A 23,569-nucleotide genomic window follows, 5' to 3' on the forward strand; every position below is an offset into this window, starting at 1 on the left:
TGGAAGGACCCCGTTGGCTGTGTGCCCGGTGGTCTGGAGCAGTGTTCCGAAGGACAGTCAGCACCAGGGCAGGGGCCTCTCGGACCCCGGCAAGGCTAGGAGTCGCCAAATTTGCCGAATCCGTCAGTGAAGGGGACGTAGATCCCCCAGCAACCAAGTCCCGATTGAAGGCAACAGCTCAACCTGAAGCAGAGAGACACCGCCACCGCCAAGGCACCAGTTTCTCAGGGCCAGCGCCTGCGGGCAAAGTGTAGAGCTCCTCCGGCCCAGATTGTAGTCGGGGAGCGGGTAACTGGAGGGAATCCACCGCTACCACAAGTCAACCATAGGTGCAAGGAAGAGGGACATCACCGTCACCTACCGAGAGTGCAGGTGCAGCCGTCTGTGGGACCGTCCTACCAGCCGTTTGGTTTACCGTACAAACTGTGTCCGTGTCTCAGGCTGAGTGAGTACCACAGTGCCGCAAGGCACAGCGCTGCCCCCGCGTCCCTGCGCCCACCAGGCTCCGCACCTCACAAACCATCACCGGGCCCCGGGATCACCAACCCCTGCCCACGGAGGGGCAACACAACACCTGGCTGCTCCGCATCACCATCCCCGGGACCCCCGCATTGAGCAGCGGTGGTGAAATCACCACAACCGTGGGTGGCGTCACGAACTATAACAATCCCCACACCCAACAAACCCCTTTCACTCACGGGCGAGGAGTGCCGCTCGAGAAACCCCCGGGATCCGGCCTACGGCTCGAGCCACCACTGAGCAGCGGCCGCCGGACCCGAGCAGAAGGGGGCGAGCGCGGTGTGCTGACACCCTCCTCCCCGCCCGCGACACATACGGATACCATTGCCTTCTATGTGATTCCGAGGATGGCTTCTGCGCTGCTGCTGGGCCTGCCCTGGCTTAAACTCCATGACCCTGCTATTAGTTGGCGCTCTGGCGCGATTACCCGCTGGAATCCCTTGTGCCATGAAACCTGCCTGCAGCCTGTTCCTCAGCCCCTGTCACCTGAACAGTTGGAACCACCGATCCCTGAAGAAGAGACGACGCTATCCAGCGTCGTTCCATCGTCCCCAGCCTCTGAGACCTTGATTCCACCATCTTCTGGAGATGAGACTTTGATTCCACCGCCTTCTGGAGTTGGAACTTTGAGTCCACCGGCTACCAAGGATGAGACATTGTCCTGTACCCGGTCCGAGACGCTCGATCCGGTGGTCCATGATTCCAGTCCTGCTTCTGACTGTCCTTCCCTTTCTGTTGCTTTTGTTGCCACTGCTGGAAAATCTTCGGTTAAGCATGTTGCGGTCCAGAAGGGTGCATGGGGTCAGCAGTCCCTCCTTGCCTTTGCGCTGGGTTACGGTCCGGAGGCTCGGTCCAGGGTGCACCGGGGCTCCTTTTCTCGGAAGGGGGGGCTTAAAGGGGGGGATACTGTCACGCTCCCGATGCCTCGGCACCGCTCCTTTCCTACTGAGTTGGTCTCACCATCGCACCACCACTCCTTGCTCACTGAGCCGGTCCCTGCATCGCACCACCGCTCCGTACCTACTGAGCCAGTCGCACCTGCATCGCACCACCGCTCCGTACCTACTGAGTCAGTCGCACCTGCATCGCACCACCGCTCTGTACCCACTGATCCAGCCTCGCCAGCGCACCACCGCTCCTTCCTCACTGGTCCTGTTCACGCGTCCACCGATCATGCCTGCCGCTCATGTTCCCCAGAGTCCTGTTCCTGGTCTCAGGAGTCTGATTCTGACTAATGTTCTGTATAGGACCGGGCCGCGTCCACTCACCTGGTCTTATAGCCCCAGCACTGCTGCAACAGGAAATGAACTGAGGCTGTGCGTGCTGGGTATATAAGACTGGCCTTTCCATGTGGGCGGGGCCTGATCATCACTTGTGTTTCTATGCCTTGTCTTGTGAGCTAGGTGCTCAGGTCCTTTTGTTCCTGTTTCCTGTATTACTGCCTTAAAGTACGCTGTGACCCTAGTGACCTGGTCCTGTCTTTGCTTCCTGATACCTGCACCTGTTCCTGTACTGTCCTATGGGACTCCATGACCCGGTTCTTCTCGTTCCTGCCACGTTAGTGCTCCAGCTACCGGATACCCTGCCCTCCTGTGGGGTGCTCAGTCCAGTGGATCCACCTCCTGGACCTACCCGGCCTACCCGGCCCTCACAATATATATATATATATATATACAGTTAGGTCCAGAAATATTTGGACAGTGACACAATTTTGGCGAGTTGGGCTCTGCATGCCACCACATTGGATTTGAAATGAAACCTCTACAACAGAATTCAAGTGCAGATTGTAACGTTTAATTTGAAGGTTTGAACAAAAATATCTGATAGAAATTGTAGGAATTGTCACATTTCTTTACAAACACTCCACATTTTAGGAGGTCAAAAGTAATTGGACAAATAAACCAAACCCAAACAAAATATTTTTATTTTCAATATTTTGTTGCGAATCCTTTGGAGGCAATCACTGCCTTAAGTCTGGAACCCATGGACATCACCAAACGCTGGGTTTCCTCCTTCTTAATGCTTTGCCAGGGCTTTACAGCCGCAGCCTTCAGGTCTTGCTTGTTTGTGGGTCTTTCCGTCTTAAGTCTGGATTTGAGCAAGTGAAATGCATGCTCAATTGGGTTAAGATCTGGTGATTGACTTGGCCATTGCAGAAGGTTCCACTTTTTTGCACTCATGAACTCCTGGGTAGCTTTGGCTGTATGCTTGGGGTCATTGTCCATCTGTACTATGAAGCGCCGTCCGATCAACTTTGCGGCATTTGGCTGAATCTGGGCTGAAAGTATATCCCGGTACACTTCAGAATTCATCCGGCTACTCTTGTCTGCTGTTATGTCATCAATAAACACAAGTGACCCAGTGCCATTGAAAGCCATGCATGCCCATGCCATCACGTTGCCTCCACCATGTTTTACAGAGGATGTGGTGTGCCTTGGATCATGTGCCGTTCCCTTTCTTCTCCAAACTTTTTTCTTCCCATCATTCTGGTACAGGTTGATCTTGGTCTCATCGGTCCATAGAATACTTTTCCAGAACTGAGCTGGCTTCATGAGGTGTTTTTCAGCAAATTTAACTCTGGCCTGTCTATTTTTGGAATTGATGAATGGTTTGCATCTAGATGTGAACCCTTTGTATTTACTTTCATGGAGTCTTCTCTTTACTGTTGACTTAGAGACAGATACACCTACTTCACTGAGAGTGTTCTGGACTTCAGTTGATGTTGTGAACGGGTTCTTCTTCACCAAAGAAAGTATGCGGCGATCATCCACCACTGTTGTCATCCGTGGACGCCCAGGCCTTTTTGAGTTCCCAAGCTCACCAGTCAATTCCTTTTTTCTCAGAATGTACCCGACTGTTGATTTTGCTACTCCAAGCATGTCTGCTATCTCTCTGATGGATTTTTTATTTTTTTCAGCCTCAGGATGTTCTGCTTCACCTCAATTGAGAGTTCCTTAGACCGCATGTTGTCTGGTCACAGCAACAGCTTCCAAATGCAAAACCACACACCTGTAATCAACCCCAGACCTTTTAACTACTTCATTGATTACAGGTTAACGAGGGAGACGCCTTCAGAGTTAATTGCAGCCCTTAGAGTCCCTTGTCCAATTACTTTTGGTCCCTTGAAAAAGAGGAGGCTATGCATTACAGAGCTATGATTCCTAAACCCTTTCTCCAATTTGGATGTGAAAACTCTCATATTGCAGCTGGGAGTGTGCACTTTCAGCCCATATTATATATATAATTGTATTTCTGAACATGTTTTTGTAAACAGCTAAAATAACAAAACTTGTGTCACTGTCCAAATATTTCTGGACCTAACTGTATATATATATATATATATAAAACCATTATGGAGTTATACACCAAGATGAGGCCATGATGGAGACCTATATACCAGGATGAGGCCACATATACCTGGATGGACCATGATGGGGACATATATACTAGGATGGGGTTATATATTCAGAATTTAGCCATGATGAGACCATACACCAGGATGGGGGACATATTTACCAGAAAGTGGCCCAGGATGAGGGACATTAGTACAGGATTTAGGTCAGTACTACACAATGAAAGGGGAGAGGGGGCAACTCGTATGTCTTTATAGGATTTAGAATGGTACAACGGCCCATAGACCTGATCAACATGTGGGGGGACCAGGCTCAAACTTTGCACCGGGGCCCATTGGACTCTAGTTACGCCACGGGGGATGACACTGAGTACAATGGTGTTTTTAAAGAGGTGGTTGGCTGCTACTATCAAAATTCAACATGGCCGGTACACTTTAAGCGACCATTTACAATGTATAAAGAAATTTGGCATTATAAAGACGTCATAGGTCACGGTTGCACGCTATCCGTATGAAATGTTACCGGCGGCCACATCTGACATTACGCTCGATGCACATGATGTTTGTGTTACCGGAAAAAATAAAACGATTTAAAGGAATATTCCAAAGCTGGAGGCGAAGCAGCGCCACTCCGGAACAAACACATTTCATAGCTCCTGCAGGGGTTAAAAAAAAAACACCGATGAACCTTTCCAGTATTAAGGCCGAGCGGCTTCTCTTAGATCTCCGTCCCTGTTCCATCTGACTTGCATTCACACAGTAATAATGAGCAGGACTTGGCGCGGCGCCAGGTACCACATGCAGAACGAAACGCACATCAAAACTGCAGCAGAGCGGGAGAGACGGACAGGGAAGGACTGACGGAGGCCTGGGACTTCACACGCCAGGGTCTTCTCACAGACCTAAACAAATAACATTTCCTTCACGACGAGCCGCGCTATAAAAACACCACGTACAACACATGGGATGCCGCAGAGTGTCTATATAGGAATATCCCATGCTGTATACATTGACCGTATGCCCCTTTAACAGTATTGATCACGTGTCGCTTTAATTGTACCAGGTATGTTACCTTTTACTAGTATTAGCCAAGCCGCCCCTTTAACAGGAGACGCTAAACTGGGTACGGAAAGTATTCACACCCCTTTAAATTTTTCACTCTTTGTTTCATTGCAGCCATTTGGTACATTCAAAAAAGTTCATTTTGTTTTCTCATTAATGTACACTCTGCTCCCCATCCCCCATCTTGTTAGAAAAAAAACAGAAATTTTTTCAAATTTATTAAACAAGAAAAACTGAAATATCAATGGTCATAAGTATTCAGACCCTTTGCTCAGACACTCATATGTAAGTCCCATGCTGTCCATTTCCTTGTGATCCTCCTTGAGATGGTTCTGCTCCTTCATTGGAGTCCAGATGTGTTTAATTAATTTGATAGGACTTGATTTGGAAAGGCGCACACCTGTCTATATAAGACCTCACAGCTCACAGTGCATGTCACACCAAATGAGAATCATGAGGTCAAAGGAACTGCCCAAGGAGCTCAGAGACAGAATTGTGACAAGGTAAAGATCTGGCCAAGGTTACAAAAAATTTCTGCAGTACTCAAGGTTCCTAAGAGCACAGTGGCCTCCATAATCCTTAAATGGAAGAAGTTTGGGACCACCAGAACACTTCCTAGACCTGGCCGTCCAGCCAAACTGAACCTTGGTGAGAGAGGTAAAGAAGAACCCCAAGATCACTGCGGCTGAGCTCCAGAGATGCAGTAGGGAGATGGGAGAAAGTTCCACAAAGTCACCTATCACTGCAGCCCTCCACCAGTCGGGCCTTTATGGTAAAGTGGCCCGACGGAAGCTTCTCCTCAGTGCAAGACATATGAAAGCCCACATAGAGTTTGCAAAAAACACATGAAGGACTCCCAGACTATGAGAAATAAGATTCTCTGGTCTGATGAGACGAAGATAGAACTTTTTGGTGATAATTCTAATCTGTTATGTGTGGAGAAAACCAGGCACCGCTCATCACCTGCCCAATACAATCCCTACAGTGAAACATGGTGGTGGCAGCATCATGCTATGGGGGTGTTTTTCAGCTGCAGGGACAGGACAACTGGTTGCAATTAAAGGAAAGATGAATGCGGCCAAGTACAGAGATATCCTGGAAGAAAACCTCTTCCAGAGTGCTCTGGACCTCAGACTTGGCCGAAGGTTCACCTTCCAACAAGACAATGACCCTAAACGGATAGCTAAAATAATAAAAGAGTGGCTAAGCTAATTGCCGCCTAAACAGTATTAACTAAATATTGGCACCAGCCTAATGCCCCTTTAATTATACCAACCATGAAAACCTTTAATAGTGATAGCCAAAAAAGCCCTATAATAGTACCACCCATGTGCCCTTTAATGGCTCCATCCATGTGCCCTTTAATAGTACAATCTACGTGCCCTTTAATGGCTCCATCCATGTTCCCTTTAATAGTACAATCTACGTGCCCTTTAATGGCACCATCCATGTGCCCTTTATTAGTACCATCATTGTGCCCTTTAATAGTACTATCCATGTGTTCTTTAATAGTACTATCCATGTGCTCTTTAATAGTACTATCCATGTGCCCTTTAATAGTACTATCCATGTGCCCTTTAATAGTACCATCCATGTGCCCTTTAATAGTACCATCTATGTGCCCTTTAATAGTACTATCCATGTGCCCTTTAATAGTACTATCCATGTGCCCTTTAATAGTACCATCTATGTGCCCTTTAATAGTACCATCTATGTGCCCTTTAATAGTACTATCCATGTGCCCTTTAATAGTACTATCCAAGTGCCCTTTAATAGTACCATCCATGTGCCCTTTAATAGTACCATCCATGTGCCCTTTAATAGTACTATCCATGTGCCCTTTAATGGTACCATCCATGTGCCCTTTAATAGTACCATCCATGTGCCCTTTAATAGTACTATCCATGTGCCCTTTAATAGTACTATCCATGTGCACTTTAATAGTACTATCCATGTGCCCTTTAATAGTACCATCCATGTGCCCTTTAATAGTACTATCCATGTGCCCTTTAATAGTACCATCCATGTGCCCTTTAATAGTACCATCTATGTGCCCTTTAATAGTACTATCCATGTGCCCTTTAATAGTACTATCCATGTGCCCTTTAATAGTACCATCTATGTGCCCTTTAATAGTACTATCCATGTGCCCTTTAATAGTACTATCCAAGTGCCCTTTAATAGTACCATCCATGTGCCCTTTAATAGTACCATCCATGTGCCCTTTAATAGTACTATCCATGTGCCCTTTAATAGTACTATCCATGTGCACTTTAATAGTACTATCCATGTGCCCTTTAATAGTACCATCCATGTGCCCTTTAATAGTACTATCCATGTGCCCTTTAATAGTACCATCCATGTGCCCTTTAATAGTACCATCTATGTGCCCTTTAATAGTACTATCCATGTGCCCTTTAATAGTACTATCCATGTGCCCTTTAATAGTACCATCTATGTGCCCTTTAATAGTACTATCCATGTGCCCTTTAATAGTACTATCCAAGTGCCCTTTAATAGTACCATCCATGTGCCCTTTAATAGTACCATCCATGTGCCCTTTAATAGTACTATCCATGTGCCCTTTAATGGTACCATCCATGTGCCCTTTAATAGTACCATCCATGTGCCCTTTAATAGTACTATCCATGTGCACTTTAATAGTACTATCCATGTGCCCTTTAATAGTACTATCCATGTGCACTTTAATAGTACTATCCATGTGCCCTTTAATAGTACTATCCATGTGCACTTTAATAGTACTATCCATGTGCCCTTTAATAGTACTATCCATGTGCCCTTTAATAGTACTATCCATGTGCACTTTAATAGTACTATCCATGTGCACTTTAATAGTACTATCCATGTGCACTTTAATGGCACCATCCATGTGCCCTTTAATAGTACTATCCATGTGCACTTTAATGGCACCAGCTTCTTGTTTCTTTATTAATGTCTGCTGAATGCCCTCTAACAATCCAATATACTTTTAAAGAGTCTCTTCTAAATGTTATCTCCTATCAAATAGGAGAGAGGATAATTGATGATCGCTGAGGGACTAACCCATGGGACCCCCAGTGATCCCAATATCAGGGCTCTTTAACACCCCATCCTGAATGGCGTGGAGTTGCGCATGTTCGACCTCCACTCCGTTCATTGTCTATGGGACTGTTGAGTGCCCCAACAGTCCACCAGCCCCACAGAGAATGAATGGAACAGTGTTTGGGCATCCTTTTAATTTTAAATGGGGATAAAGTGGATAAAATTGCCCTGTTCTGCCCATGGGTGTGTATCACAGAGATCAGACCCCAACAGAGCTATAGGTTATCACCTATCTTGCCAATAAATAGCTTATCTTTATCGGACCACCCCTTTAACAGTACCAGTCAAAAACCCCTTTATTGGTACAAACCACATCCCATACCCCTTTACATTTTTATTTTGCTCCTGAATCTAGCATTATTTTTTATTCCTATGATATTGTCCCCTCTTACCTGTAAATAACTCTAGTATTGTTAGCCAACTGGGCGTGGTCATCAAGCAGATGCCCAGAGAGAAGAGTTGAGGACTATACCCATTTGGCTAAAAAGGCTAGAGAGGGCCTTATATCAGGAGCAATGAGGTGCAGGAACTAAAGAAAAACATTGGCAGATTCTCAGTAGGATGTAGCAAGTTCCATTAAAGGGGCGCTATTAAAGGGGACTTGTCACTTGCCATAAATATGTATTTTTTTTTTTTTACCTGGTGTAAATGCTGAATCTGATTTTTTTTCTCTATTGTTCCTGCGTCCCTCCATGCCGAAACATGGCTGCCTCTTTCCTGTATATTAATATAGTTGTTAGCCAAATGGGTGTGGTTCTCAAAAAAACACCCACAAAGACATTTTCAGGACCTCACCCACTTGGGTAAAAAGACTAGATTTTTATCCTGGAAAGAAAGGGACATATCTCAGGAAAGGAGAGGTGCAGGAAGAAAATAAAAGCATCGCTGGATTCAGGACAACAGGGACATTTACATTATTTAAGAAAGTAACATATTTACAGCAAGTGACAGGTTCTCTTTAAAGCACTGCTGCAGAGCTGCGTTCCTGCACTCCTTGCTCTTCACTTCTGCAGGGATGTGCTGTCACTTACCACGGTGGCTGGCTCCCTCTATGCTGCCATGCATCCCTGTGCTCCTCCACGTTGATGCCTTCTCCTTCCCCCTCCCGGAGTCTGTGCACACGTCACAAGACCTCGGAAAGTGCTCCTAGGGAGTGCGTGCCGCTGCTCCTCTCTTAAAGGGCCAGCACACTACTCCTAGGCGTGCTGAGAGGCACTGGGTACTTAAGGCACGCTCCCACTAGGGAAGGTGCCTGTTCAACACCCTAAGTTTAGTCAATTGAGTTCTGTCTAGTTAGTTGTCAGGTCACCCTGTCCGACCCAACCCATCCTGTCCTGTTCTTGCCTGTGCCGGGTACCAGCCCGTCCTGCCTGTTGGCACCTGATTCTAGTCCTGTCCTGTACCTGGTCCTAGCTTGTCCTGCCTTTTGTCACCTGGTTCTAGTCCTGTCCTGCCCTGTACCTGGTCCCAGCCCATCCTGCCTTTTGGCACCTGGTTCCAGTCCTGTTCCTGCCTGTACCTCGTACCAGCTCGTCCTGCCTGTTGGCACCTGGTTCTAGTCCTGTCCTGTCCTGTACCTGGTCCCAGCCCGTCCTGCCTATTGGCACCTGGTCCCAGTCCTCTCCTGCCCGTACCTGGCTATCAGCCCGTTCTGCCCTGTTGGCACCTGGTTTCATTCCTGTCCCTGCCGGTACCTGCTACCAGTCCGTCCTACCTTGCTGGTGCTCGAGAACAGGCTGTCAGTCCTGGCCGTGCCATCTGCCTTACTAGTGACTCTGCCTGTGCGTCCTGCCTGTGCTACCTGTCTTGAGCCACCCTGGTGGTCCCTGTCTCTTGAGACTGTGTCATGTCCGCTCCTGTATCTGCCCCTGTCCGGTGGTCAGCTGCCACAGTCCTGGTTCTATACTCCACGTATGGGAAGGCCCGGGGTCCCCCTGTGGTCCATTGGGTCCACTTCAGCTCGCCGCTTCACCAACCCCTTAGCAACCACCTGGGATACAGGACTGGAGAGCAGAAGCCCTTTGCTTTCAGGGAAGGGGGACACGCGGGCTACCTTCATGCTTGTAAAGAAGCAGAATACATAATTCTCCACTTGCCTCTATGATATTGTGCAGTATATCAGTCCTTATGTATATATTGTAGTATACACATATCTGTACTGGGATGACAATCCCCATCATTACAGTAATGGCACCCAACAGTGGTCTGTTACCCGTCAAATTATATTGTTATACCTATTTTGTCATATTAAAGGATTCTATTTAAGAGGACATCAGAGGGACTTATATGGAAATTCACCATCCTTGAACTAGCGCTGCTCCCGGGGTCGCTCCCTCCACCCTGCGGAGTCATCCTTAAATTAAAATGAGAGCTATTATGTCAATTGTAAACTAAGAACGCGGTCACGACACCAAATACCAGAACCTCAGCTCTGATCAGCCACGTGCTAGTGATTACGTCCAGGGGGTTTTCTAATCTAGTACTATCAGGCCGGTTTCACATAGCCGACTTTCATGGTCCAAGTACGGACCATGATGTCCAGACCGGCCGCAGATCTCCTGACCTGAACTCAACCAGTATATGCACATACGGTAGGAATGCTGGGTGATAACCTCTTGGTAACTGAAATTGAGGCCATATGGGCCACCACTGTGACCCTCATCTATCAGCAAAGCCATAGCTATAAAAAGCTCCAATTGTGATCAAGAAATCACAGAACACAAAAGGGGCTCCTCCCAAAAGTACCGTAGTTGTCTTGGTGGCGTTCTTCGGATGGAGATATACAGTACAGACCAAAAGTTTGGACACACCTTTTCATCTCTAGAACAACTGTTAGGAGGAGACTTTGTGCAGCAGGCCTTCATGGTAAAATAGCTGCTAGGAAACCACTGCTAAGGACAGGCAACAAGCAGAAGAGACTTGTTTGGGCTAAAGAACACATGGAATGGACATTAGACCAGTGGAAATTTGTGCTTTGGTCTGATGAGTCCAAATTTGAGATCTTTGGATCCAACCACCGTGTCTTTGTAGAAAAGGTGAACGGATGGACTCTACATGGCTGGTTCCCACCGTGAAGCATGGAGGAGGAGGTGTGATGGTGTGGGGGGGCTTTGCTGGTGACACTGTTGGGGATTTATTCAAAATTGAAGGCATACAGAACCAGCATGGCTACCACAGCATCTTGCAGCGGCGTGCTATTCCATCCGGTTTGCGTTTCGTTGGACCAGCATTTATTTTTCAACAGGACAATGACCCCAAACACAGCTCCAGGCTGTGTAAGGGCTATTTGACTAAGAAGGAGAGTGATGGGGTGCTACGCCAGATGACCTGGCCTCCACAGTCACCAGACCTGAACCCAATCGAGATGGTTTGGGGTGAGCTGGACCACAAAGGGAAGGCATAAGTGCCAACAAGTGCTAAGCATCTCTGGGAACTCCTTCAAGACTGTTGGAAAACCATTTCCGATGACTACCTCTTGAAGCTCATCAAGAGAATGCCAAGAGTGTGCAAAGCAGTAATCAAAGCAAAAGGTGGCTACTGTGAAGAACCTAGAATATAAGACACATTTTCAGTTGTTTCACACTTTAAGTATTTCATTCCACATGTTTTCATTCCTAGTTTTGATGTCTTCAATGTGAATCTGCAATTTTTAAAGTCATGAAAATAAAAAAAACTCTTTGAATGAGGTGTGTCCAAACTTTTGGTCTGTACTGTACATGTTGAAATTATGGCCACTGGTGGAACAAAGGTCCCCATTCGACCAGGAGAATCAAAATGTCACAGCTGACAACAGTAATGAATTTGCCACGACTGTCCTGAATTTTCAGAAACATTTGCAACAAATATGGGCTTCTGCCAGGGCAACCTTACCCAGAAGGAAGTACCGTATTTCCTGAGCAGTCATTAAAGGGGTTTTACAGGTTTGTCATAAAAGTCAGTAGTCACACTGTGTAAGAGTAGTCACAGTGGCCTAAGTAGAGTCCAATGAGCCCAGGAGACAAATTTGGACCTGGGCCCCACCTTCATTTTCGTCAGATGTATGGGCCTTTGTAGCATTCTAGATCCTGTGAAGACATATGTGTTTGCCCTTGTCATGTGACAATGCCCCCGTCTTGTAATATTGTATACAATCCTGACCTCTTCCTGAAATAATAACCCCCATCCTGGCCCCTTCCTGTAATAATGTCCTCCATTATGGGCTCCTTCCAGGTATAATGTCCTTCATTCTGGGCCTTTTCCTGGTATAATGTCTCCCATCCTGGGTACCTTCCAGTAATAATGTGACCATCCTGATATCATGTCTCGATCCTCGCCCTCTTTCTGGTATATTGTCTTCTATCCTGGGCCCCTTCCTGGTATAATCTCTCTCTCTTTCCTAATATAATGTCCTCCATCCTGGGTCCCCTTCTGGTATTATGTCTCTCTTTCCTGGTATAATGTCCTCCTTCCTGGGTTCCTTCCTGGTTTAATGTCCTCCACCTTGGGCCTTTTCCTAGTATAATATCCACCATCCTGGGTTCCTTGCTTGTATAATGTCTCCCATCCTGGGCCTAATCCTGGTATAATGTCCCCCATCCTGAGCATCTCCCAGTAATAATATCCCCATCGTATGTCTCCACTCTGGCCCTTTTCTGGCATAATTGCCTCCATACTAGGCCCCTTCCCGGTATAATGTCTCTCTTTCCTAATATGTCCTTCATTCTGGGCCCTCTTCTGTTATTATGTCTCACTTTTCTGGTATGATGTGCCCCATGCTGGGCTTCTTCCAGTAAAATTACTTGTGACAACCCCTTTAAACCCCTTAAAGAGTAAAGGTACCATCACACTTAAGGGTGCTTTACACGCTGCGACATCGCTAGCGATTGCTAGCGATGTCGAGCGCGATAGCACCCGCCCCCGTTGTTCGTGCGACATTTGGTGCTCTCTGCCGTAGTGAACATTATCGCTACGGCACCGTCACACGCACTTACCTTGTCAGCGACGTCGCTGTGACCACCGAACAATCCCTCCCTCAAGGGGGAGGTGCGTTCGGCGTCATAGCGACGTCACTGCGGCGTCACTAAACGGCCAGCCAATAGAAGCGGAGGTGCGGAGATGAGCGGCCGGAACATCCCCCCCACCTCCTTCCTTCCGCATTGCTGGTGGACACAGGTAAGGAGATGTTCGTCGTTCCCGCGGTGTCACACATAGCGATGTGTGCTGCTGCAGGAACGACAAACAACATCGTACCTGTGGCAGCAGCGATATTAAGGAAATGAGCGACGTGTCAACGATCACCGTTTTTGAATGATTTTGCGATCATTGAGTGTTTACACGCTGCGATGTCGCTACCGGCGCCAGATGTGTGTCACTAACGACGTGACCCCGACGATATATCGGTAGCGATGTCGCAGCGTCTAAAGCACCCTTTAACGATGCTCCAGCGATCCCACCAGCGATCTGACCTGGCAGGGATTGCTGGAGCGTCGCTACATGGTCGCTGGTGAGCTGTCAATCAGGCAGATCTCCACAGCAATCAGAGATCAGCCACCAGCGACCCGTGTAACGACGCTGTGCTTGGTAACCATAGTACACATCGGGTTACTAAGCAAAGCGCTTTGCTTATAGTTACCCGCTGTGTACCTTGGCTATGTGTTCAGGGAGCAGGGAGCCAGCTTCTAGAAGCTGCGGACGCTGGTAACCAAGGTAAATGTCGGGTAACCAAGCAAAGCGCTTCGCTTAGTTACCCGATGTGTACCTTGGTTACCAGCGTCCGCAGAAGCCGGCTCCCTGCACATTCAAATCGTTGCTCTCTCGCTGTCAAACACAGCGGTGTGTGCTTCACAGCGGGAGAGCAGCGACCAAAAAATGGTCCAGGACATTCAGCAACAACCGGCGACCTCACAGCAGGGGCCAGGTTGTTGCTGGATGTCACACAGAGCGACATCACTAGCAACATTGCTGTTGCGTCACAAAAACCATGACTCAGCAGCGATGTTGCTTAGTGAGACGTGGCCTTTACCTTTATTTTAACTTTTTTGTTTGATAAATCAATAAATAATACATGTGAAAATAAGAAGCTTTGTGATATATCTTATCAGATAAATTTGCGTTTGTCTCCTCATGAATTAATCTTTGTCTATGTACTCTGTATTCAGTGGTAAAATCTGTATTCAGTGAAGGTAGGAGTTAACTAAGATATAGTTAGTGCTCATAAAGTTCTATGGGGAAGGGGGAGGAGTTAGACAAGTTCTGAAATGACAGTTAAAATTTAAATATCCTCATTCTACCAACAGAAGATGAAATGGTTGCTATAGTGATCTAACTTGGGGTTAGCAAAACTGCAAGAGGTTCGGATGTTGCAAGGACTCCAAAATCACACAGGGAGGTGTCGGCTGTGTTATACAGCCAGCACCTGCCTCTAGTAACAGCAATCAGGGCTAACTACGATCACAGCTTGGGTGTCTGTGCAGGCACTTAGATGGGCGCGTACTAAAAGCCAACATCGCCGCCATCTTGCTCCTATTTCCTTTATAAGAGAGTGTCTAGTGTCGCGGGCGGGGAGGGGGCCGTCGCTGCTGCGCTCTCGCTGGCGCTCGGGTCCGACGCTGCTGCAGCCTGCTGCCTGCTGCTCGCTGCTCGGTGGCTCGAGCGATGAGCCAGATCCGGGGGCTCGAGCGGCGCTCCTCGCCCGTGAGTGAAAGGGGGTAGTTTTTGGGATTGGGGAAGTCGGTTCGTGACGCCACCCACGGTTTGTGGTGAGGTTGGGACACCACCGCTGCTCTGGACGGGGATCCCGGGAGCGATGACAGGGAGCAGCCGAGATGTTTCTCTCCCCTCCGTGGGTAGGGGGTTTTGGTGGTCCCGGAGCCCGGTTGGGGGTAACTGGAGGATGGATGGCAGGGTTTGGTGAGGTGCAGGGTCGCAGGGGCAGCGCGGTGCCAGACGGCACTGTGGTACTCACTCAGCCAGTAACGTACACGGAGTCTCTGGTAAAACAAACGGCTGGATGGACGGGTTCCGCAGACGGCTGCGGTGGTCACTCCCGGTAGGTTGGCGGTGACTACCTTTCCCTGCACCTGTAGTGTGTTTTCGGCCCCGATGGCTTCCCACCAGTAACCCGCTCCCCAACGTGGATAGATGCCGAGGGAGCCCCTTTTGCCCGCAGGCTCTGGCCCTGGGAACTGTAGCCTTGGCGGTGACTGTATTCCCTTCACGGTTGTGACGGTTGCCTTCAGTCGGGTCTTTGCTGCTGGGAAACCCCGGAGGTTCCCGTCGCTGACGGATTTGACTGGTTTAACGGCGACTCCAAGCCTGGTCGGGGTCCGTAGGCCCTGCCGAATGGTGCTGGCTTCTCTTCGCTCCCCGGTTCGGTACCAGCGGGCCACCGCCCGACCCCGGTCCTACGGTTCCGCGTCGATCGGCCTCTCCTGCAGACGGCCACCACCGTCTGCCAACCTTGCTGTATGTGCCCGGGCCACGTACCCGGACACGGTCAGTCTGCTCCTCCACTGCCACTTACTCCTTCCACTTCACTCTCTCTAACTCAACTCAACTTCCGTCCTTTCCCGCATCCAGGACTGTGAACTCCTCAGTGGGTGGGGCCAACCGCCTGGCTCCACCCCACCTGGTGTGGACATCAGCCCCTGGAGGGAGGCAACAAGGATTTGTGTGTGACTGATGTGCCTAACCGGGGTGTGGGGTGTGTTGTTGCAGTACCTATGACGTCCTGGCTTGTCCAGGGCGCCACACTAGTATAAGACTAAAATATTGGAGTATATAGTACAAGCGATCAAATGATCACATGTTCAACTGCCCTGCAAATCCGATGCAAACGCCGGTCTTCCTGCCATAATGGAGACGTATGAAAGTGGTCAGCGCCGCTCTATAATCTCCTAATTTAGGACTGATTATACGGGCCCCGAAATCAACATTGCCCCTCTGTTTACCGTAATCCCCTAACTACGGCGTAATGAAATCAGTATGGATCGTATATTGTTTACAGCGAGAATTTTGAGTGTTCGTTCCTTGTGAGACACAGAACAAGCTTTCCCTAATTCTCCGTCATTATCCTCAGAAGGGACGATGCTTATCCGGGCAGCCTAATGTCTCCTGTGTTAACCGTCTACATTTAATTCCCCAATTTATAAGAGGATTATACGGAATCAGAGAGATTCGCTAGTCTTTGGAACAAGGCCTGGACTATTGCGTTTCGGGCCTATTGTTTTCTGAGCACAAGCCCATGCTTTCCTTCTGTCGCGCCCAGGCATATGGGGTACTCGGTCCCGGGCGGTGTATAACTGGGGAATGTCACTTTGGTGGCCGTTGTCCGGTTCCGTGCCCTGGGCCCTTTTTTTAAAGGGGGGAATATTTACAGGGGATTGGATTAGTGTTCACATGTGACGCCACTTGCGGTGTTGCGGCTATGGGGATGGAGCTGCCGCTGCACAATGTCCGCTACTGGGGCTGGTGTTAATGGCAGCCTGGATGTTAGGCTCTCCGCAAGCAGGGCCGGGCCCCAGAGGGTAGGTGTAGTGACGAGTGTCGGAAGAAGGTAGTCCACACAAGAGTTCAAGCAACTGGGTTTTTACTCACTTTTGCTGGTGGTAACTGGTCACCTGAGGCCGGCTGGTTTCACCTCCAGGTTCACTTAGTCCCATTGCCAGTTTAGTAATCTGGTGGCTTCTTCCCCTGCACCTGTCTCTGGTTGGTGGGTCCCCGTGGCGTAGAGCAACTGGGGGTCACCGTCTGGTGGTATTGTTCCACTGCTGTCCGTATGACGGTAGCGTGAACCCTGTGGGGTTGGAGTCTCTGGTCCTGTCCCCGGCTCTCTCTTTGCTTCTGAGTCTCGGATTTTTAGGGTCAGTGAGGTCCTTGATGGTCCCCTTGCTGTGCAGGTGTTAACAGGCCTGGCTGGAGCTTCTGCCTGTCCTAGGGTCCTGTACCCCGTCGGTGCGTAGTTCCGGGAGTACTCCGCAACTACCCTCCTGGGCACCAGGTAACTGTCAACCCTGTGACAGTGCGTCTCCTCTTGTCTACCTTCACTGCTAGACTCTGTCTGACCAACTGACTGTCTGTCCTCAGTCCGCCCCTCCCACTTGGTCAACTAGTGGACTGGACTGGCTCCACCTCTAGGCGGCCATCCATTGGTCCGACCCTAGCCCTGTACCATTGTGTGGGGGATTGTTGTGGAAAAACTGGGATTACCTGGAGCGTTTGTGTGTGACCGGCACTGGTCTTCCGGGTCCCTAAGGGGTAGGCCCTGTATCCTGGTGGGGCTTCAGGGGATGCTACACTTCACCCGGGACAAAACAATAAGTTTGTGTATTAGTCTAGCCCAGCTACATCCCTCATTTTGATGCAAGGGTGAAAATTTAGCAGCGATCTCCTTCCCATATACTTCTTATTGTTGTGATCGCAGTGGTCCTAATCATTGGACCTCCACCCAACTAGCATTTATTGACTATTACATAGCGGCCAACAGCCCCAAATTTGTTGGGACTGTCAACATTTTTCTATACAATTCGGGCAAATATGAGGCTGTCCTGGGCCGAGCGTCTGTTGAGGTTCAGCAGTATGCAGATGGAAGATGAAGGTTGATGGTTGGAATACCCCTTTAATTTTTGCTATGGTTCTACCACTGTGTGAGGTGGTGTGTGGAATCTAGGATTAGCACTACTCTACATATACAATATACGCTCTATAGATTTGGGTATGGTTCCTCTTTAAAATAAATCTGATTTAAGGGGGTCCTAAAGGGGACAGGTGATAAATGTTTGATAATGAGAGAATGAAGCAGTAGGGTGATTCTTTCACTTTAATGGGTCGATGGGAGAAGTAGTGTGTGATCAGTGCTCACATAGAAAATAAATGGAGCTGTGGTCATGCATGTACACTGTGGTCATGCATGTACATGGCATAACTAGAGTTCAATGGGCCCCAGTGCAAGGTTTGGGCTTCCCCCCCCCCACATGTTGGTCAGCTGTATGGGCTAGTGTAGCATTCTAAATCCTGTAAAGACATATGAGTTGCCCCCCCCCTCATCTCCTTCATTATGTAGTAATGACTCCCATCCTGTATTAATGTCCCCCATCCTGGGCCACGTCCTGGTAAATACGTCCCATATCCTGGTATATATGTCTTCCATCCAGGTATATTTGTCCCCATCCTGGTTATACGTCTCCGATCCTAGGCCACATGCTGGTTTAGATCTTCACCATTCCTTTATATATGTCTCTCATCTTGGTATATATGTCTCCCATATAGGCCCCATCTTTGTATATATGTTCCCCATCCTATTTTATATGTCCCCTATATTGGTATGTATGTCCCCATCCTGGTATATATGTTCCCATTCTGGTATGTATATCCCCATCCTGGTATATATGTCCCTATACTGGCCCCATCGTAGTATGTATATCCTCATCCAGGACACATCCTGGTATACATGTCCTTATTCTGGTCCACATCCTGTTATATATGTCCTCATCCTGATGTCCCATCCTGGTATGTATGTCCTCATCCTGAGCACATTCAGGTAAATACTTTATATCCCCATCCTTGTATGAATGTCCCCATCTCGCGCTCATTCTGGCATATATGTCGCCATCCTGGTATGTATATCCACATCCTAAGCCTATCCTGGTGTATATGTCCCCATCCTGGTATATTTATCCCCATCCTGGTTTATATGACCCCATCATGGGCCCATGCTGGTATATATGTCCCCATCCTGAGCCCATCCTGGTATATATCTCCTTATCCTGAGCCCCTTACTGGTATATACTGGCATATATGTCGTCATCCTGGTATGTATATCGACATCCTAAGCCTATCCTGGTGTATATGTCCCCATCCTGGTATATTTGTCCCCATCCTGGTTTATATGTCCCCACCATGGGCCCATGCTGGTATATATGTCCCCATCCTGAGCCCATCCTGGTATATACTGCATGTCCTTATCCTGGGACCCTTACTTGTATATACTGTACAGACCCTGTTCTGTCTCTAATGCATAAAAAAACCTCAACTCACCTCCATCCACTCCATCTTTGAGCGGTGTCCTCTATAGCCAGTGTGCAGTGGCAGGCAGCTGATATCGGAGTGCACTTCAAGGCGCATTAGGTGACTGTCATATGCCCCCAGTCATGGTACCGTTTGTGGCAGATGCAGACTGGCAGCTTTTAGTGCAGAGCAGGGACTCGACGGGTCTCTGTGCTGCAATACACTTCAGCTGGATGTGCACTCTCGGACGCACATCCAGCTGAAGCACGCACGGGGGTCAACGGGACCCTGTTTCCCCGGGCCCGGTTTCGGTCACTACCTCTGCGACCGTGATCGTTACGCCCCTGTACACTTCCAATATATTCTTACCATTATTGAGGTATCCCCAATGATACTAGAACATGGTATTAAAATGGGATCGGTTGTCATCTCAACTCCTGGATCGACCCAATAAAGGGGCCGTTGTGTTTGTCTGAACTGACAGCAGTGCCTTTCTACTGTAGCTCACAGTCATTTTGACCAGCCATAGCCCCCTTCCCCCCAATTTGAGATTAGCCCCCCCATCATGCAGTAAGTTAAATTCTTGTATATTGCAGCTTTTGGAAATTCCTTAAGGCGTTGACTCCTTCCCCTTTAACTGTGGAATTTCATCTTGCAGACATATTTTTACACATGATCAGAAATGAGAAATCTCTTTAGCGCATTCTTGTCGGATAAAAGTATTCTCAGTGAATTCTGTCAATGGACGGAAAGCTTTACCCTCCGCCATAATGTCATCAAAGCCGAAATCTGATCACTGTGAAACGCGTTAATCCTAATCTATTGCAGCGCTAATTACAGGGAACGCTGCCGGCACGGATTTCTGTCTATGTAATGTAAAAACCGTGGAGGCCATAAAAAGTTCTGCAACTTTCTGATAGACTTTGTGTTTCAATTCCTCCCCATTTTCAAGATATCTGCTTGCTGTCAATAAATGGAAACTTACTTACCTCCATAGGCTGCAAAAAGGATAAGGTATCTCTCTTTTTGGAGAACCCGAAATGTAAGTGTATAACATGGATTTCAAAATGCACCGTGCAATTCTTGTTTAGTCCTTGTGGTGGCGCTGCTGAGGAATGAAACAATGTAATGGTCACTGTCATGTCAACAAACTTTGCATAACTCAATACTACAGGTGAATATGAGACATTTTGAAATATATCCGACGCTGTGACTGTCCTCAGCAATCAGCAGCGTGATCCAAGTACCCGCCCATAATCTCGTGCCTGCGCTTTTCCCTCGGTCTCCACCGTTATGCGCAAGCGCTGGCCATATGAACCACGTTACCTATTACCTATCGGTGGTGTGCTGCTCCTCCCATCTATTTCCTGCTTCAGAGAAAGATGGGGAATAGGTAACGTGGTTGATATGGCCAACGCTTGCGCATAACGGTGGAGGCAGAGGGAAAAGCGCGGGCACGAGATTATGGGCGGGTACTTGGATGACGCTGCTGATGACAATCCCATAATCTCGCGCCTGCGCAATCACCTCACCAGCGTTCACGCTTTGCACAGTGCTCAGTCCCGCGAGAGTGGCGATGCGCATGCGCGAGACCTCGGGAGCACAAAGTTGCATGAGGGCGGCGTCCTCATGTATGTAAATGATCAATGGGGGACGGCGAACAGCGGCAGGAGGGCGAATAATGGACGAAATACAGCCCGCCCCCGTGACCATAAAACCACATTGGTAAGAATTTATAAACTGATTATTTAGGTCTCAAAGAGGGCACAATAGCAAGAGGAACCTTTCTAGAAGGCAGCCCAGGAGCTGCAGAGGGGGATTCTTTTAGTTTAATTGCAAAAATTCTGCTGACAGGTTCCCTTTAATCCACTTATGAGGCACTTCTCCTCCTCTCAGCATTCCCCTTGAGTAACTGCTAAAAATCTGTCTTAGGCCCCCTTCACACGCACGTGTCTCCGGTACATGCTAGGTCCGTGCCCGCATGCACCGGAGACACGGGCACACGTAAACCCATTAAAACCAATGAGTTTATGTGCACGCACGTGTGCAGCCATTGGCCCGTGCCTCCGTGTGGAGCATACTTGTGTCCGTGTGCTCCTCACGGATGCATGTCCGTTTTTCTCCGGCAGCACGGGTGTCACACGGCCCGCACCCGTACCACATGGATGTAGTGTGGATGCGGTCCCGTGTGACACGCGCCGGAGAAAACACACGTGTGAGAGAAAAAAAACAACTTTACTCACCTTCTCCTGCCCTCCTGTCTCTGCCGCTGCTGTCACTTGCTTCCGACGGCCGCTCATTATGCTCATTTAATATTCACTTCACTGCGGCAGTAGCGGCAGCAGCGGGGAGTCGGCAGGGCCGGAGGCCGAATCTCAGCACCACGGACAGCGACGCCAGGGACAGGTGAGTAGAAATTTTCCGTTCTCCGTGTGTTATCACGGATACCACACGGAGAACACACGTAGGCCATAAACACGGCACACGAACGGGAAAACGCACCTTTGACACGTCCATGAAAATCACGCACGTGTTTCACGGACGTGTGAAGTGGGCCTAAAGTAGCCTTTACTCAAGATGGGCAGATCGTGAGCTCGCGGAGAGGTCATATTGCAGTCTATGGAGAGGAGGACCAGTGTGAGGGAGAAGGGAGACCATGATGCAGCTTTCTAGTAGGTGTTTCATTTCACTACAGAGACAGATTCACATCTACACTGCTCAGTACAGGTCTATGATTTCTTCCATGCAGCTGCTGCGCTACATAGACGCAGGAGAGCAGAAATCCCTCATGTCTGTGTGTGCTGCATATGGGAGACATCATGGCAGCTAGTCTCACCTCACTAGCAACTGGAAATTAAAGAAGCCTACAGAGGGTGAAAACTGGTGAAAAATGTTGAAAAACGCAGATTGCAAGTCACATAATGGCCAGAAATAGTCATTATTCTTCATACACAAATGCAAATTTCCATTATATTCCTATATAAAGCGGAGCCCCAGGGAAATGTCGCAGGGCCGCGCTCTAATCCGCCGCTTGTGTTTTCCTCATTCAGAGAAGGAATGTTTTTTGGCCTCCAACCAGAAACACAAAAATGGCCTGTAATAGATTTATTTAAAGCACAAAGTCAAATTCCATCTTGACTTTTCTCCCTTCTCATCCTCGGCAGTTTTTCGCGGCGTCCGCCCTCTAAATATAAATGGCGCTGCTCTCCTGTGGGAAAGGTCATTAGGAATCTCGTACATTCCTCGCAATGAATAAAATAGTGGGCCGACAGCTGTGTTGTGCGCCGCTCAGAATATTGCTGCCTTTCCCACTGGGCTGCTGTGTTTGCTTTTGAAATGTGACAGGTATTCACGATCCCGGACCGTGAGGAAAACTGAAAGCTGAAAAAAGGGATAAATTGAAAACTGATGTGAAAAGAAAAGGCCGTGACGTCCATCAACAACTGAGGAACGACAATAGTTCGAAGCGTCTCCCTGAAACAATGAGCTGTGGGCCCAACATACTGTGTAAAGGGGAGATGTGGGGGTATTATACTGTGTAAAGGGGGAGCTCTGGGGGTATTATACTGTGTAAAGGGGGAGCTGTGGGGGTATTATACTGTGTAAAGGGGGAGCTGTGGGGGTATTATACTGTGTATAGGGGAGCTGTGAGGGTATTATACTGTGTAAAGGGGAGGTGTGGGGGTATTATACTGTGTAAAGGGGGAGCTCTGGGGGTATTATACTGTGTAAAGGGGGAGCTGTGGGGGTATTATACTGTGTAAAGGGGGAGCTGTGGGGGTATTATACTGTGTATAGGGGAGCTGTGAGGGTATTATACTGTGTATAGGGGAGATGTGGGGGTATTATACTGTGTATAGGGGAGATGTGGGGATATTATACTGTGTATAGAGGAGCTGGGGGGTATTATACTGTGTATAGGGGAGATGTGGGGATATTATACTGTGTATAGAGGAGCTGGGGGGTATTATACTGTGTATAAGGGAGATGTGGGGGTATTATACTGTGTATAGGGGAGGTGTGGGGGTATTATACTGTGTATAAGGGAGATGTGGGGGTATTATACTGTGTATAGGGGAGGTGTGGGGGTATTATACTGTGTATAGAGGAGCTGTGGGGGTATTATACTGTGTATAGAGGAGCTGTGGGGGTATTATACTGTGTTTAGAGGAGCTGTGGGGGTATTATACTGTGTAAAGGGGAGGTGTGGGGGTATTATACTGTGTAAAGGGGAGGTGTGGGGGTATTATACTGTGTAAAGGGAGGGGTGGGGGTATTATACTGTGTATAAGGGAGATGTGGGGGTATTATACTGTGTATAGGGGAGGTGTGGGGGTATTATACTGAGTATAGGGGAGCTGTGGGGTATCATAGTGTGTATAGGGGAGCTGTGGGGGCATTATACTGTGTATAGGGGAGCTGTGGGGTATTGTACTGTGTATAGAGGAGCTGTGGGGGTATTATACTGTGTATAGGGGAGCTGTGAGGGTATTATACTGTGTTTAGAGGAGCTGTGGGGGTATTATACTGAGTATAGGGGAGATGTGGGGT

The sequence above is a fragment of the Anomaloglossus baeobatrachus genome, chromosome 4 (assembly GCF_048569485.1).
Source record: "Anomaloglossus baeobatrachus isolate aAnoBae1 chromosome 4, aAnoBae1.hap1, whole genome shotgun sequence".
NCBI lineage: Eukaryota > Metazoa > Chordata > Amphibia > Anura > Aromobatidae > Anomaloglossus > Anomaloglossus baeobatrachus.